The sequence below is a fragment of the Rattus norvegicus genome, chromosome 15 (assembly GCF_021556685.1).
Source record: "Rattus norvegicus strain SHRSP/BbbUtx chromosome 15, alternate assembly SHRSP_T2T, whole genome shotgun sequence".
NCBI classification, from domain to species: domain Eukaryota; kingdom Metazoa; phylum Chordata; class Mammalia; order Rodentia; family Muridae; genus Rattus; species Rattus norvegicus.
In genome coordinates, this window is record NC_141548.1 from 92862571 (window position 1) to 92874760 (window position 12190).

The 12190-nt window shown below is 37.6% G+C and overlaps 1 long non-coding RNA gene across 1 annotated transcript in view; it reads left to right on the forward strand.

The window, feature by feature from the left end:
* Positions 1-12190, forward strand: part of LOC134482009 (uncharacterized) — a 57227-nt gene that overhangs the window by 13770 nt on the left and 31267 nt on the right. The window contains exon 2 of the long non-coding RNA XR_015639149.1: positions 3531-3863. This is a non-coding gene — a long non-coding RNA (uncharacterized LOC134482009). The remainder of the gene's footprint in view (positions 1-3530; positions 3864-12190) is intronic.

The following is a 12190-nucleotide window of genomic DNA, read 5'->3' on the forward strand; positions in this document are numbered from 1 at the left end:
GACACTCTGAGAGCCAACAGAAAGAATGGAAACAGGCAATCTCAGGAGGTAGGTTGAGGGGACCCTCCAGAATGTACCAAAGACCTGGGAGAAGAGAGACTCTCAGGACTCAAAGGAAAGGACCTTAGATGAAATGCCCTACAGTCGGGAGAAGAAACTTGTAGACCCTACCTCCAGCAGAAAGACAGGGCATCAATGAGGGATAGGGTTGCCATCCCACACTCAAAACTCTGACCCATAATTTTTCCTGTCTGAAAGAACTGCAGGGATGGAAATGGAAAGGAGCCTGAGGAAAAGAACTTCCAGTGACAGGCACAAAGTAGGATCTAGCTCAATGGAAATTTCCAAGGCCTGACACTATTACTTAGGCTATGGAGTGCTCACATACAGGGGCTTGTCATGACTGCCCTCCCAAAGACCCAACAAGTAGCTGAAAGAGTCAGATGCAGATATGTACACCCAACCAATGAACAGAAGCTTCTGATTCCTCTGGTTGAATTAGAGAAAATCTAGAAGAAGCTGAGGAGGAGGGCAACCCTGTAGAGGGACTTCAAATAACCTGGACCCCTGAGTTCTCTCAGACACTGGGCCACTAACCAGGCAACATACACCAGCTGATATGAGACCCCAACATGTATACAGCAGAGTACAGCTGGGTCGGGGTTCAGTCAGAGAAAATTCACCTAATCCTCAAGAGACTGGAGGCCCCAGGGACTTTAACGTTCTGGTGCGTGAAGGTTTAGGTATTGGATATGGAACAATCAGAGGGTGTTAAAACTTGGAGCATGAAAAAAAAAGATTTTGACATGGGTAGGTGGTTCCATCCCTATCTACCCAAGGTCTTGGGGTTTTCTTTTTCAGGTTATATCTCCATAAAGCAAAGGAAGACCCTATCTAATCCAGATTCAGTGTATCATTGTACTTACTTGCATCCTATAAATATAGAAAAACTCTTCCTGAAACTGGGAAACTAACTGGAGACCATGCATCCAAATATGTGTGTTTCTGGAGGCTGTTTTTATTCAGATGACTGCACTTTCCTTCCAGGAAAAGAATAGGATTGTTTGGAATGGGAAGTTGTTTGGAGGAACAAGTAAAGACAAGAAGAATCATCAGTCTAGAGCTAATATTAAACATTCCTAAAGATGATACTGTGTTGAGGAATGTCCTAAGTAGGTTAATGTGATAGGAACTTGATTGCTTGCTGATGGGGTTTTGACAAGAATCTGTTACTTGGACTCTGCTCCTATACATGGATTGATCTATTGCAAAACTCAAAGTTGAACAGGATTTGGGAGGTGGCAGAACATTAGAGGATGGGGCTGGTTGAAGGGGAATGGGGCCTCACCTGAGAAATTTAGGACCTTGTTGAAGAAAGTTCATGTCCTGGTGACCTCTATTTTGCCCTTGTACCTGCTATCTTTGCTTCCAGTTGAAAACAGAGGGATCTCTGTGAAATGTTCTCTCTCTCTTATGCTTTAATGGAGCCCAAGGGTGTATTACTTCTGAAAAAATGAGCTGAATGAACTTTTGGCTTTTTGGTTGTTCTCTGTTTGTTTAACATATAGCTGTAGAAAGCTCACTAACAAATCTTAAATCCTTCTGTGATGGCAAACACCAAAGCCCAACCTGATAGATTTAGGTTCACCTGGGAAAACAGTTCTTGGCATGAGTGTGTGTGTGGGGGTGTATGTTTAGTAGATTAAAGAAGGAATGAAGACCCATCCAATGTAGCTGGCACAATGGCTTGTCTGGTAGCCTGGGAACTATATAAAAGAAAAAAGGGTTAAAGCAGTATTGGACTTTGCCACTCGCCAGCAGTTCCAAATCTTAACATTTTGCCTTTCCAGAAGGAGCCATGCTGTATTTCACTATTGAACAGAGAAACAAACTAAACATTTTGTCCATTGACTTTTGGTATTGTTTTGGTTCAGTGTATTTCATGCCAGTTAGAGTAAAAAAAAGAAGTGAAGACTATTATCAAGGGTAACACTTCAATGTATGATGAAAACCCTTTAAGGATTATAATATATCTGCATTATTTCACAATTTGTTCTGATATTAGTTTTTCTTATATTATAGAACCTAGTATCTAATGCTTGTCGAGGTAAAAATTATCTGTGTTTAGGTATCAAAATGTGTTCTGTGTGTATATATTTCAAGGGACACCTAAAATAATAAGAAATTTACGTTTATTTTGGAGGTCATATAAATTAAAAAGAATTAGATGGTGCCATTACACACATTCAACACTTTTTCATGTTTTACAAGTTCAGTTATGCTGGATGTTTTATTTATCATTTCAGAACTGTCAATACATGAATATAATCATACGATGGGGAGCAAACGTCTGGAAATCTATTGTTTAATCAGAGCATTATTTGCGATAATATCCTATTATATCTTGGATAGGTACTAGGGACAAAAATGGAGCAGAAACTGAGGGAATGGGCAACCAATAACTAACCCAAATTAAGAGCCATCCTATGGGCAAGCAGTAAGCCCCACTATTCCCTTCTTCCATTAAGCATTCTTTATAAAGAGAATAATTTATACTATAAAGCTAAATTTTCTTTTAGCAACATGACATTTTATATAAAAGCTATCATCTTTACTGTAATTAATTATAAGAGCAATTTAATTTCAATTATTTTATAACTGGAAACTAAAATTTGTATAATTATTTCAATATAATTATTACTAATTATCGTTTGTGTGATAACTGGAAATGATAAGAATCTTGAAACTGTTCACATAAATATATTAATATGCTAGTACTGAATTAACCTTTATACAATTATGAGGACCAAATTTTTAAATATGCATTCAAAAGATATTTTAAAATAGCAAGAGATTCAAAAATCTTGTATGCATTCTTCTTTTTCCTACAAGGAACATTTTATAAATATTAAATTCCCCCAGAGAAAATAATAATGTTCCTGAATTAGAAAAAATAATGATAATTTTAAAAATTGAAAACTTAGCTTACATCGTCCTTTGTGTTTAGCTTCTGAGGGTTTGTGGATGTGTGAGTCTCACTTAGAAGGGGGTATGAAATAGTCCTAGGAAGAAAATGGTGGTGGAAAACTGGATGGGTGATCGGATGGGGAGGGCAACGGGAGTATTCAGGGTCAAGTATAGGGAGAGACCTGAAAGGGGGCTAAAGGACCAGAAGAATGAATGGAAATCTGCAGCTGGTGAGTGTTGGGATGATGGGGCATTCCTAGGACATGCTGGAGACCTGGAGGGACAGGGTCCATCTATGAGGTCACTTTAACTGAGACTCATAGCAGGGGGAAGAATCCACCTCTCTTAGCCAAGAGGAATAACCCACAACATTTTTGACCCTAAATTTGTGAACACAAGGACACAAGGAAAGATGGAGCAGAAACCGAAAGAATGGTCAACCAATAACTAACCCAAATGAGACCCATCCCTTGGTCACACACCAATCCCCATTACTATTAATGATACTCTGTTTTGCTTGCAGTCAGGGGCTTAGCATAACTTTTTTTTTTTCTTTCTGAGAGGCTCCACCCAGCAAATGACTGAAACAGAGGCAGAGACCCACAATCACATATTGGACGGAGGTCAGGGACTCTAATGGACAATTTAGAGGAGGGAATGAAGACCCAGGAAAGGTTGAAACTCCACAAGAAGACCAACAGAGTCAACTAATCTGGACACTTGGGGACTCAGAGACTAAACCACCAATCAAAGAACACACAATGTCTGCATCTATGTCCCCCACACATACGAAGTAGATGTTCTGCTCAGTCTTCCTGTGGATCCCATAATTGGAGCTGGGGCTTGTCTGTGGAATAAATTCTAGCTGGGATGACTTGTCTGGCCTCAGTGTGAAGGTATGTGCCTAGCCTTGTAGAAACTTGATGTACCAGGGTAGGAGGATACCAGGGACCCTCCACCCTCTCAGAGAAGAAATGGAGGGGAGACGGTGAAAAGGACTGTGTGAGGTGGGGATTAGGAGTGTGAAGTCAGTCATAGGATGTCACATAGATACATGGAGAAAAAAGAAGTTGAATACTTATGTACAATTAATAAATAGAGAGATAAGTAAATACATAATTTGGAATAAAAGAAATTAAATACTTCCTCATAGGTATTCTCCTAAGTAACAATACATTGTTCTCCTTTAAATTTTTGAGGTTGATGACATATTTTGTTCATGTTTCCAATCCTATGAGAATCTTTTATTACATAAACTTGATTGCACTGATTATTATTGCTATGTGTCTACATGTGTATGTCTGAGAGGATGTGTTTGTCTGTGTTCCAGTGTTTGTGATGTATGTTAGTGGAGGACTTGGACTATGCACATAAGAAGCATCTCAGGTCTAGGGATAATTCTGTGGCACTGAGTCTCTATTTTCAGCTGACATTGCTTGCAGGGAATGAACTGATGTCATTGGACCTCTGTTGTAAGCACCCTGAACCTCTGATCAGCCTACCAGCCTCTTATAAGAGTTTTCACAAAAAAATGCTTGCGATGATGCACCCCAGTTTTTTGTGTTTGTTGTAAGATATGAGAAAATATTCAAAGTATTGGACTACGAAGTAAGAATTAAAATTGAAAATGTAAAAAGAAAAATATAATAAGACTTGTGCATTACTTGTTCAGCAATATAACAATAAGAAAACTTACTGAAGGAAAAAATCTTTCAAACCCTTTTAAACTGTATATAGCCTTGAAAATGTCATTTGTAAATTTCAGTTTTAATTGGGGCTATATGCTTAACTTAAACATATACATGCAATAACGATGTATTGTACTTCGTCGTTTTTTCCTAACTTACTAGTCAGTAAAGGATTTTACTTGGAGAATTTAGTAATATTACCAAAGCAAATCAATGTCTCGCAAGCTGTGTGCTAAAAAATCTTTAGGGTATGCCAGTTAATAAAAGTTGTGATTGCCAGATTGCAGAATTTTATTACCTAAAAGCATCTTTACCCACTCCTTCAGATGAGCTTTATAAGGGAGAACTGAGCTTTTCCTTCGAATCGTGCTTGTCAAGGGGAGTTGAGTTAATTTAGGTCATATGGAAAGGAGCAGGTACTTGTACAGGGCTTATGAAACGTTTAATGGATTCCAGAAGTGGAGTCAGGCTATAGATGCTAAAGAAGTAAGATTGAGAAGAAGGAGAATTAAAGTAGACTGGTAGGTGATTTAACCTGTCTTTGGGGGCAAGGTGGCCTGCTTTCAGGCAAATTATTTCAATACAGAGTACAAGATGTTCCTTTGATATCTGCTGCTCCATCACACTTCATAAACTTGAAAACCCTGATGTGTATTATTGAAAGTGTGAAGATCGTGTTAATGATGATCTCATGGAAGAGTCTTAATCCTCTGAAACTCTTGTTGCACTTGAGTGCAAATAGAAATGCTAAGAAACAAATTTAATCAAAAAGCTATGTTTCAAAATATATTGGCCATTTGTGCCTGAAAATTTTGGTCTTCTTGATTCTTTGAATTTGTCACACCCAGGAATTTGTTAAGTCCATTAAATTTAGCACATTTTTTCACAATTATACCATGGCAATTTGTGTCTGAACTTAGAAGACTACATGTGTTTATATCTTACAGCCAAAAGTTGGAGTATAGTAACATTTGTTTAGACTGTCAGGAATGGCAGATTTAATTATGCAAATGATGACAAATAGATCCAGATAGGTGACAGCAGAAGGGAAGATAATGAAAGGTTTGAGTACAAACTTGAAGTGGAAAACAAGCCCATGAGATCAGGTTGCTCACCTCTGTGGTTTGTACCTATAAATTTCAATGCCAGGTCTTGGTAAGTCCTTAGAACTGTTGCAGAATTATGAAACCACAAATAGTCATTAAGGAAACAAGAACACTGCTGCCAGGAAAAGTGTTAAAATATTTGTTAAAGAGAAGGTATTTCAGGTGTGTATGATCTGCTCGTTGCTTTAAAGAGAAATATGGCAACTCTAATGTCTTAAACAGAGTCCTCTGACAAGTTTGTCACTATGAATAGGAGTATCTATAATCTTTACCCTACCTTTTCCTTTATCATATTATTTATAATGGCAGTGGCATGTTCATCACACACACGGGTGTGTATGTGTCATATATTAGTAGTTTGAAAAATGTAAGGGAGAGAAACATAATACAAATTTTTTTTTTGTATCTGTTTTACCCTCTGGTGTTGATACTGAAAGTCTGAAGTACTACAGAATCATCTTTTCTTGTATCACACATTCTAAAGACTTAAAGATAGGTTTTTTAAAATATTTACTAATACTAACAATATCAATACTATTTATATTTAGCTTTGTAATTCATGAAAAGTCAATACTATAAAAATGTAAATTTTAAGTGAAAAATGAATCCATGGACTTAATAAATTTACATAATAATCACCTGCTAAATTAACACCAAATTATAATCAACTAGAAAATAAGTGAGAAGTAGTAAGTCAAATTGAAAGAAAATTAAATTATAACTTGAAGGGAAGGAGCAGTACAGAGGAGGAGGGGTGAATCGAAGATGAACTCTCAGGAAAGTAAACATCATATCTGCTGAAGGCAAATAGCAAAATATACAGAAACCCAGAATTTTCATTTCAGTGAAGCATTGAGCCCCACTATGGTAGAGATACCTTTTTTGTGAGAACTGGAAAATGTTTAGTTTACCTCTCCCAGTTATTGCTGGAGAAATTCAACAGGGACAATCCAAATTTTATACGTTAAGAAATATATTGAAACAATGAGTTAGGAAAGTAGTGAACTATTCTTCAAATAGTGACAGTGACTAAGAAATTTTCACATCTAGAAAGATGAATGCTTCTCAGAAGAAATGTATTTCTGTTTGCTTTTTGTCCAAGATAGATAGACAAACCCAATGCAATGATATATAAAAATTGTACTGAATTAGAGGTTAGTATTATTGTAGCGGTAGAGAAATGTGTTGTTAAATTAATTTTTTCATATTAAATACATTCTAGAAAGTGGGTTGCAGTCACATTTCAGAAATGGAACTTGGTATACAAGACCTCATTTCAGTTGCAGTGAATCTGGACAGACAGATGACATACTGCTGTGCATACTGAGCTGTATATGGTGATCACAAGGTAGAAATGGTAAACAACCATGTTTATTCGGTTCTGTTTTTCCATGAGATAAGAAGATGTGAGCACTGGGAAACACATCCCAGAAAGTTTATATAGATGAAATGTTTAAAATCTCTATGAATAGAAAGCAGAAAGTGCTGTGTATCAACACAATTAGGGATATTGGGAAAGGCTAAAGGATGTGAAATAGGGTATCACTAAAATGCATGACTGAAGGTCTGTCTAAATCTATTCTTATCAATTGAAAAACAGTTCAAAAGTCAAAACTGAATTGACTGAAGAAGAATACAGACCTGAATGGAATAACATGTTAGTAAAATATCATCAGGAATATTGTAGTGGCAGTGGTAGACCATCAACTATTAATTGGATAGGGAGATCAATTATTATTTAAAGAGATGAGTTATTGTGAAGAGCAAAAAGGGATTCATTTCATGTGGCCAGTTTAGAAACAGGGATAAATAGAGAGACTTCTGTGATCCAAGTCCACATTTTAGCCCTGGCACTAGCTTGGCTTAAAATAGAGGAAAGTTAGGGGTTAAGGGGAAACAATTTATATCCTTAAGCAGTTCTGGTCTAGGTTGTACGACATAGGTCTGTGACTCAATAATAACTCTGTGAAATTGTCCTTGTCACTGTCATCTCGTAAAAAGATCATCTGTGGACCCCAGGAGATGACTGGTTCTGCCTTTGAGCACAACATCACCATTATGGATAACTCTAGAAAGGTTTTCTGTCCTGATAGGCTGTTTATGTTGGTTCCTGAATCCACGGTGACTGGGCTTTATGGCATAGACTTATGTCTGTGCTGTCAGCATAGAATAAGAATATGATAGATTAGACTGCTCTGCCTTGCGTGATTATCATGACTCTGTGAGAGCTGAGCAGGTGACACATAGCAAAGGAGACAGAGGTAAACTGGAGGCAAAAATACAAATGTTTATACTTTTGTGCTCCTTTATGGGCCATAGTAAGAAATCAATGATTTTTTAGCAGAAACAACTTTTTAAAAAGATCCAAGATAAAAAAAAGAAAGAAAACATTGCTTTTCATACGCTGAAACCAATGCTTTGCTCTGTGTATGATTCTTTTTTTAGTTGGATATTTTATTTACATTTCAAATGTTATCTCCTTTCCCGTTTTCCCCTTTGGAAACCCTTATCCGATCCTCCCTTCCCCTGCTTCTAAGAGGATGCTCACCCCTCTCCCTTCTGCCTCTCCGTCCTGGCAATCCCTATACTGGGGCATTGAGCTACAGGACCAAGGGCCTCTCCTCCCATTGGTGCCTGACAAGGCCTTCCTCTGCAGCTGGAGCCATGGGTCCCTCCATGTGAACTCTTTGGTTTAGAGATGGCTCAGTGGTTAAGAGCACTGACTGCTCTTCCAGTGGTCCTGAGCTCATTTCTCAGCAAGCACTTGGAGATTCATTTACTCTTAATGAGATTCAAGTGAATTTTCACTCTAGAATTTCTGACGACTGTCTTTGAACTTCCTCCTTCTGGGGTAGCCTGCCTTCTTCTCTTTGCATCCTTCAAGACTCTGCATAGTATCAGTTTTTCCAGCATTCCTGTTTACTCATAAATCACCCCAGTACAATGTTCTTCTATGCCCTCTGTGCTTTCTTTTATTCAAGCTGCATAATTCCCACATCATATAGAAATACATTTCTACTTAACCCTTCCTTGTTTTTATTTATTGATACAGAATGAATATTATTCTTTGGGAGAATGGATCTTCTATATTCTTCCGGACTAAGGGAGAATGTTTGTACCTTACCAATTCATTTCTCATGAAAAGCTTTTGAATCAGTAACAGGAAGTTTACTCAACTGAACAGAGCATAGTTATCTCAGATCCTTTAGCAACTTTGATATTGTCTAATAACTGACATTTTATTTGAGACACTTTTAACATTTCATCTCCCCTTTTTGGCGGTAGGCTCCTGGGTCAGCAGGTAAGGGCTCTTGCCACCAAGCATGACAACATGAATTGGATACTTGAACCAACAAAACGAAAGAAGAGATAGGACTCACATTAGCTACAACCTGACATCCACAGGTGTGTTATGCCAGATTAGTAGCCCCCATCATCACTAAAACGATACAATTTTTTTCATTAATTAATTTATTTATTCACTTTCTATCCCACTTGTAGCCCTCCCCCCTTCTTCTCCCCCTTCTCCTTAACGAAGGGGGAACACCCTTGGAAAACACACTGCCATGCACATTAAATAACTGCAGAACCTAGAACATTCTTGCTCACCGAGGCACAGCCAGGCAATCTGTCTAGGGGAAGCAGATCCAAACACAGGCAAGAGGGTCCAAGACAGAGCCTTCTCCAATAGTTAGGGTACCCACATCAAGACCAAGCTGCAATCTGCTACAAATGAATATGGGGCCCAGGTTCAGTGCTGTGTGCACTTTGGTTGGGGATCAGTTTCTGTGATCCCTCATGGAGTGTCTTTGACCCCTCTGGCTCACTCAATCTTATCCCAAACAGTTCCACAAGATTCTCAGAACTCACCTTGATGTTTTGCTGTGGGTCTCTGAATCTGTTTCTATCTACTGTTTCATAATAAACTCCTGTCTGCAATATTCGCAGCAGCACATCGTTAATAGTGTTAGGGGCTGGCGCTCCCCCATGTGGTAGGGTTTCAAATTAGGCTGGTCATTGGTTGGCAGTTTCCTCAGTCTCTGCTCCATATTTGCCCCTGCACATCTTGTAGGCAGGAGAAAATTTGGATTGAAGGTTGTGGGTAGGTTGATTTTCCCCTCCCTTCACTGCAATTCCTGCCTGGTTACAGGAGGTGGTCACCTCCAGCTTCACATCCCCTGTTGTTAGAAGTCTCAGCAAGGGTCACCCTCATAGACTCCTGGGAATTCTTCGGTTCCAGGTCTCCTTCTAGTCCCAGAGATGCCTCCTATCAACCTATCAATTTATGTTCTTTCTCCACCCTTCAGAATGGCAATAATAATAATAATAGTAATAATAATAATAATAATAATAATAATAATAATAATAAAGCCTTATGTGACAGCACGTGCTGATGAGGATGAGGAGCATGGGGAACATTCCTCCATTGCTGGTGGAATTACAAACCTGTATAGCCACGTTAGAAGGCAATTTGGTGGTTTCTCATAAATTTGAGAATGATTCAACCCCAAAACTCAGACTCTGGTACTGTTCAAATATAAATACTGTATTGGTCTCTCTTATGATACAATGACAACAAACAACAAGAGCAATAATAATATAATATAATAATAACAATTTATCATCATCATCATCATCATCATCACTGGGCACTATACCAAGGAATTAAATGCTCTACCCTGGCTATCACAGAACTGTAACCAAAATATAAAATGAAATAGGTTTAAGACTTGGGCAGATGCTTCTGGAATATCAAATAGGTTGTAAAATAATCACAAGTTATAAAGGTATTTTGTACTAGTGACACTCTTTAATTTTAAAATCTATCATAGTAACCATGTATCATTTATTCCAGTATACTTTTGTGGAAAGGGGATCTTAAATTATACCATTTGAAACTATCTTTAAATATATTCTAAAATAGTCGAGTTGTCCTGTTCCTGCTGTGCATTATCAATGTGTAGAATTAAGAACATTTTTCTTAGCTCTTTTATGACTTCAGAAGTTGAAAACCGAGATTTTTATAATTTTTACTTTAATTTCCCCAAAATAATAAATTATAAATATAAGTGAATTACTGGAAATTGAGGAATTATAATAAAATTAACCATACTAATCATGCTTCTATTTAGTCTGTAGCATTAAATTACTTCAAAATTAACAGTCAATCATAGGATCAGCCTTTTGCCATCAAAAATATGTACTCCCAAAAAAGAAAAATCTTGAACTCCTGTAATCAAGCTGTAGAGTTACTTTAATGCAATTTGAATAATCATGTAAATTATTGCACATACCATCATGAGTATGTATTTTTCTTCTGTATGTATGCGTACTCAAGTGTGTGTGCATATGCTCATGCGTTTACATGCATGAGAAGATTTCATCACTGCTGCATATCTCTTGAGGTCTCCAGGTTGTTCTGTGAGCCAGATCCTCACACTGAGCTCATAGCTCACCATTTCCACTAGGTGGTCTGACCAGCGACCATCAGAGATCCTCTTAATTCAATGTCCAACCCCTCCACTGTACAGTGCTTGTTCTAAACAGAATGTGGGGATCTGAACCCAGGACCACACACTTGCACAATGATCACTTTCCCACCTGAGTTATCTCCCAAGTCTCTTTGGTAATCTTTTACCAAACTCGAATTTCTTATCTCAAGTTTACCCATGATGAATATTTCTACAGGGCATTTTTCTTATCAATAAATCAGAAATTATTCTTATATGTGGGCTGTATTAGTCAAAGATTCAATATTAAACTCATGTTCATGTTTTGCCATAGATGTGGCAAACTGTACACCTCATTCATAAATCTTTGTTTGTTTGTTTGTTTTTGTTCTTTTAAGATAGGGCTTTTCTTTGTAATAGTCCTGGCTATTCTGGAAGTCACTTTGTAGTATAGGCTGGCCTAGAACTCATAAAGATCTGCCTGACTCTGCCTCCCAAGTTCTGGGGTTAAAAGCAAGTGCCAGCACATCTGGCCACATAGCCCAGAACGTGACCAAACTCATCTGTCAATCATCAATCTTTAGAAGAGAATTTTGATCTGCTATTAATAATGTATGAATGTACAATTTCATTACTAGAAAGAAAAGTGACAAAAGACAAATTTTATAGTTATGGCCAATGGATTCATTTTGAAATACAAATCAACCAAAGTACTTGAAAGGAGAAATGCGCACACACGCACACACACCCAGACACCCAGACACACACACACACACACACACACACACACACACACACTTGTAAATAAATATATAAATATATGGCTTTTCCAGAGAACTTCTTACATAATAATCTGACATCTGTCTTCTGTCTTTCCACTATGAGCTATAACAGTTTCAGACTCATGGATATTCTCATTTTGGACAATAGTTAAATCTAAATGTTCTTGACACTTACTTGGAAAACTATATAGTTGACT